Source organism: Gossypium hirsutum, chromosome D05, assembly GCF_007990345.1.
Source record: "Gossypium hirsutum isolate 1008001.06 chromosome D05, Gossypium_hirsutum_v2.1, whole genome shotgun sequence".
In the NCBI taxonomy this organism is placed as follows: Eukaryota; Viridiplantae; Streptophyta; class Magnoliopsida; order Malvales; family Malvaceae; genus Gossypium; species Gossypium hirsutum.
In genome coordinates, this window is record NC_053441.1 from 14,796,253 (window position 1) to 14,802,682 (window position 6,430).

General features: G+C 35.1%; 1 long non-coding RNA gene across 1 annotated transcript; it reads right to left on the reverse strand.

Moving 5' to 3' along the window:
- Positions 1 to 48: 48 nt before the first annotated feature.
- LOC121217763 (uncharacterized) lies at positions 49 to 934 on the reverse strand. The gene is made up of 2 exons (XR_005913938.1): positions 584 to 934; positions 49 to 280 (listed from the first exon to the last, which is right to left on the reverse strand). It is a non-coding gene; the product is annotated as an uncharacterized lncRNA (long non-coding RNA).
- Between the last annotated feature and the right edge of the window lie 5,496 nt (positions 935 to 6,430).

Genomic DNA, 6,430 nt, shown 5'->3' on the forward strand with positions numbered 1-6,430 from the left:
TAATATAAATAATTTATTTTCAATATATAATTATATATTAGTAATGCCTAAATTTTACCCGGCCTTTAATAAACAAAAATAAAAAAAAGTCCAGTTCTTTTTTACAGAGTCAAATCCAAAACAAAGCAGTTGGCCTAGAGTACATGGCCCAAGTTGAAATACAACAAAGGCCCAAATTTGGTGGCCCAAAACAGTTGCAAAAACCCTAGGGTTTCTAAAAACCACCAGCGCTGCAGCCGATCTCTTCGCACAAACCAGATCTTCACGCGCGCGCCTTCACCTGCATGACAAGAAAAGAAACAAAACAGTATATGGAAAGAAAAATCAAAAGATCGAGAATCAAATCGATGTAAATAGGTTTACTTTCTATGTTATTGTTATGGCTATAAAAAGCCATTAAGAATATTGTAACAGGGGGAAAATGAAAAAAAAACCCAAAAGACAGAGTATTTTGAAAGGTAGATTTTAATTTTAATTTTTCTTTTCTTTCGCTTTTCTTTGTTTTTTTTTCGCTTCTTTGTTTATTAAGGTACTAAAACAGAATAGCATGAGAGGTTTAAAGGTAGAAAACGAGGGGGTTTACCTAATCTTCGTTCGCTCCATTGCAATCGGAGTTGGGAGATCATTCGAGGGTCTCTGAGCAGCCCTTTCTTTGAGTGGCGCAAACCTGGAATGGGAAAGGGGGCAGAAGTTTAGTTTGCTTCTGGTTTTTTAGGGCGGATAGTTGGAATTTTAGGGTTTTAAAGCATATTTATGCGGTGCGCGAAACGACGCCGTTTAAGACCTGCTTTAGTGGCCTTGAAACGACGTCGTTCGAGGCTGAAACCCGTGCGGTGACCCGACCCGAGGCAGGATCCGCGCATTTTGGTTCATTGGTCTATTTGCGCAACAAGTCCCTCTGTGTTTTGTATAGTTTCAATTTGATTTTCTTCAATTTTTTTAATTTGTACCGCATATTTAATCCCGTCTTCATTTTAATCCAAGTTTAAATGGCGTCGTTTTCAACGATTGGATTTAAGTATCCAGATTTGTGCGTTTAATTGTTGTTTTAGTCCCTCAGTTTTGAGTCAATCACAAAGTAGCCTTTCTTTATTTTTAGCTTTTTTTTAATTTTGTTTTAATTCCAATTCTATCTTTGATCCATTATTTTATTTTATTATTTTTTATATTATGTTTCAACTCTAATTTAGTTTTTTTTAGCTTAAATTTAAATCTAATTGGTTCATGCTGTCGACATATTCTTTTAAAAGTCTAGTACTATTTAATATTTAAATTTTAACAGTGTTTTAAAATTTATCATTAGAATTGCTTAAGATATAATATACTATTATTTTAAATTAATATTATCTAAATTTACCATACGTGTACTATCATAAAGTTTTCTTTTCATTTTGTATGTATCATTCATTTAAATTAGCATATATATATTATTTTTTATATATATTGAGTTTCTTTTTATATAATACTTATTTTAAAATTCATTTATATATTATTATTTTAAATTAATATTCATTTTTCTCTAGTTGAAAATTTATTACATTTTGTTTATGTTATTTCGCTTGGCCATTAATTCATTTAGTCGTGAATGTTAATATTTGTGTTTGCATGATGTGTGTTGGATATTATTGCCCGCATATGTATTATATTATTTATTCGTATTTATTGGTTATTGTTGATTATTGATATATACTTTGGTTTATTAATTATTACTTCGTGTTGTACATCCCATCGTATTTTTTTAAAATATTTGGTTTCATTAAAGCATTAGAACCATTTTGTTCAAAGGTTTCAAAAGAACGCAATATTCGGTATTTGGGATCTTCAAGAGGATTGAGCCCTAACGTATTGGGTTCCAATTTTCTTTGTTGAGTCTAAATAATCAAGAATACTCTTTAACCAAAATACATAAATAAAAAGCTCATTCTCGGGAATTCGATACGTTGTGTCCTAACGCATTGGATATGACGTGTTGGTTTCTTGAGATAAAGATTTTTTTTAAAAAAATTAATAAAGGAAATATTCAATGTTTGGGATTTTAAGAAATTGTGCCCTAATGTATTGGGCTGCAATTTCTTCATAAATTTTAAACAATTGAATATTCTTTTAAATTTTATAACACGAGTATTTTGGACAAACTCATTTTTGGAGAAGTAGAATGTCGTGCCCTAACTCATTGGGTGTGACATTTTTTTTTTCTGAAATGAGAAAAGTCTAAATAAGTAACGCATTTTTAAGTTTCTACTAAGGATTATATTTTTTTAACTCTCGACATTAAGACACTAATTAATCAACTAGGTACCAATTTTTGGGCGTAACGAGAGTGTTAATTCTTCCCCGTACGTAACCGACTCCCGGATCAGTTTTTCTAAAACTCGTAGACTAAAGCCGTTTTTAGGTGATCCAATCACACCTCAATAAAAGATTGATGGCGACTCCCAATTTTTCATTTTTTTTAAATTGACAACTAATTTTTTATTTTTTAAATAAAAAATGGTTTCGATAGTATTTATTATTTTATCTATATAAATAAAGAAGTTATTAATTAAAAAAACTTAAAACATGTTTATTAAGTAAAAACTTGAAAATAGCATGTTTCTTAGTTAAAAATTTTAAAATAAAAAAAAATGCTTGAAGCAAACTTTCATTAGAAAATAAATAAACAAATAAATATGGGAGGAGATTCGAACCTAAAACTCAATGATAGATGTAATCACTGAATTTTGTCCGGTCCGAATTTTGTGTTTTATTTTATTTTATTTTATTTTATATATATATTCTTAAAAAATTTATTATGATTTTTTGGGCTTACCTCATATGGGCCTAATGATTGGGCCCAATGGTTGGGCCTATGGGGTAGGATAATTGGGTTTTAAATAATTGGATTTTGGACTTGTTTGGGCTTTAGTCCATTTTTAATTCTTGTTTTTGTAATAAATTTAAATATTAATAAAATAGTAATAATAAAATTTTGAAAAAGAATAATACAAAAAATATAAATTACATTTTAGCCCATAAACTTTATAAAAATTACATTTTGACCCCTAACTTTTCTCAAATTTTCATTTTGACCCCTAATATTTTGAAAATTACATTTGGGCCCCTAAAATTTCTAGATATTATATTTTGGCCTCGTATTTTTCTAAAATTCACTTTTGCCCCAAAAGCTTTGCATCCTCTGCAGTTTAGTCCTTCTAGACTTGTCAAATCACCCCAATCAGCAGCCGAGCGTGCACTGCCACCTCTAGCTACTTCGGCAGCCTCCCTAGGCCATAATTGCTCCACTGTCACCTGAAGACAAGGGGAAAGAAAGCAAAATCAGCAGGATTAAAAAGAAAATTGGAAGAGAAGATGGGGGTTTGGTTTTAGCAGCCAAGAAAAAAAAGAAAAAACCAAAAAAATCCAAACAACAGCAAAGACCCAGCCGAGCGACCGCCACCGTCACCGCGGCCATCACGCCACCGTCGTTTTCCCCCTTACCACCACCTAAAAGCCACAATCAATCAAAAAAGAAAAGTAAAAAAAAAAAGAGAAAAAAACACAGCAAAAAAACAAAAGAAAAAAAACTCAAAAATTCGGTCGTTCCTTCACCACCACCGTGCCTACCGCCGCACCTTTGCTTTCCTTCCACTGCCATCACCTACAACCCAAACAAGCAAAAGAACAAATAAAAACAATGAGCAAAAAGAGAAAAAAATAGCAAACAAAAATAACAAAAAGAGCAGCAAAAAAAAAAGGAGAGAGAGGAGGAGAAAGGGAGGAGCACTGACCATCGCACCACCGAACAGAGGAAGCTTCAGCGGTGGCAGTGAGGCTAGGGTTCGGCCCAAAGAAGAAGAGAAAAAAAAGAAAGAACAAAAAGGAGAAAAAGAAAAAAGAAAAAAAGGAAAATTTTAAAAATATATATATAAACAAAAAATTAAACAATCAGTCGGGTTGACCCGACCCGACCCGCCTTGACAGCAGACCACCCAGCAGCCCAAAACAACAGCCGAGCAGAGAAAAAAAATAGCAGCAGGCCAGGCCCAATCCAACAGGCCTAGCAGGCCAAGCAGCCAACAGCCAACCAGCAGCAGGCCCGTTCCAGCACCAGCAGGCCCCCAGGCCCGTTCCAGCAGCAGGCCAACATCCAGCCCAGTGCCGAGCAGCCCAATCTATAGAGAAAAAAAGAGTAAAAAAGAAGAAAACAAAAAAAAACTTGAATTACTGATCAAAAGGGGATTTGAGTTGAAAACCCAAAAAGGGCTGCTCAAATGTTGATCAAAATGGCGTTTGAAATTTTCAGAGCAGCTCAAATACTGATCAGAATGGGGGCATGCAATGGTATTGCTATACCTGAATCAACAGGAAAGGGTAGGCGACATCTTGGGAAATCGTCAAAGTACTCCTAAACACATATTAAACTTAGAATAGTCTTCAGAAAGTCTGTACAGAGAGGTTCAAGCTGCGATATCTGGGGCACCTAATCCTTATACTATTTTTGTTATTCTTGGAACACTTCATTCATTTCCAAGATACGCATTCCTAAATCAATTTCTTTGTTATCCATCTTTGTTATCCTCGACAATTTATTCATCTCAAGCTATGCTCAGAACCAACTCTATTCTTATCCATGATCTTTTTGCAAGCATGTTGCATTAAAATAATGATCAATAGACTAATAAAAATTTCACAAGAGAAGTTTTGCATATTACTCTAGAAGTTTCTAAATAATACGGTAACCTGAAACAGGGCTATTATTTAGAATACATCAAGCTTAAAGGTTGAATATCTAAGAGGGAGAGTCTAGATTAAGACTATCCCTTCACATTTTGTCGTTAAAAACATTGACTGAACAAAGGGACAAGAAGGTCATGTTGATGACAAAGCTTAAATAAACCAGCAAGCAATGATCATCAGGCAATAGGAAGAGGTTGCCTCGGAGAAGAGAGCCTTCATTTGCGCATGAGCCTTTGGTACGACACCTTGGGAATGGTGTAAGGGACCAGAAAGATTTAAATCTTGTATTCTTGAATAACGATAGGGAGGATTGAAGAAAAGCCAGTCAAGCAAGAAAGCGTTGTAGCATGTCAGTGTTAAAGCCTTAATAAACTTCAAGAAATGACAACCTAAGTGGAATCATTCTCGAAAAAAATAAAATTATGCATTCATTCAAATGTCATTCACACATGTCTAGTTAGGAGCATTTGATTCATTTTGATTATGCCATCCTAATCATTAGGCATAATTAGGTTCATTATACAGGTCATGTTCTCCAGAGAACAGATTAGTGAAAATAGCAGATCTTGCCTTCCTACATTGACAGCGAAGCAGATTGAAGATACCATACCTCCCTCGGTTGTAGTGGAGCAGGTTGATAGCAGATTTTACCTCCCTGAGGTTACAGTAGAGTACATTGAAGCCAGTAATTCTATCTCCATGGGCAACAGTGGAATAGATTGAAGATTACAGATCTTATCTCCCTAAGCAGTAGTGGAGCAGATCAAGGATGGCAGATTTTACCTCCCTGAGGTTACAATGGAGTACATTGAAGCCAGTAATTCTATCTCCCTGGGCAGCAGTGGAGTAGATTGAAGATTACAGATCTTATCTCCCTAAGCAGTAGTGGAGCATATCAATGATGGTGGTTTTTACCTCCCTGAGGTTACAGTGGAGTACATTGAAACCAGTAATTCTATCTCCCTAGGTAGCAGTGGAATAGATTGAAGATTACAGATCTTATCTCCCTAAGCAGTAGTGGAACAGATCAAAGATGGTGGATTTTACCTCCCTGAGGTTACAGTGGAGTACATTAAAGCCATTAATTCTATCTCCCTGGGTAGCAGTGGAATAGATTGAAGATTACAGATCTTATCTCCCTAAGCAGTAGTGGAGCAGATCAAGGATGGCGGATTTTACCTCCCTGAGGTTACAGTGGAGTACATTGAAGTTAGTAATTCTATCTCCCTGGGCAGCAGTGGAATAGATTGAAGATTACAGATCTTATCTCCCAAGGCAGTAGTGGAGTAGATCAAAGATGGCAGATTTTACCTCTCTGAGGTTACAGTGGAGTATATTGAAGCCAGTAATTCTATCTCCCTGGTCGGCAGTGGAATCGATCGAAGAAAGCAGATCTTGTCTTCATATATTGGCATGAAGTATATCAAAGAAAGCAGATCTTGTCTTCTCATACTGGTGGCGAAGTAGATCGAAGATACAAGTTTTATTTCCCTGAAGTTGCAGTGGAGCAGACAGAAATAACCGGTCCTATCTCCTTAGAGTTGCAATGGAATGGATTAAGACCACAGATCTCATCTCTTTGAAGTTGCAGTAGAGAAGATCGCATCAGATTTATCTTTAAGTTGTAGCATAACAAATTGAAGCTACAAGGCTTATCTCCCTGAAGTTGCAGTGGAGCAGATTAAAGATAGCAAATTTTGTTCTTTTGAGAAGC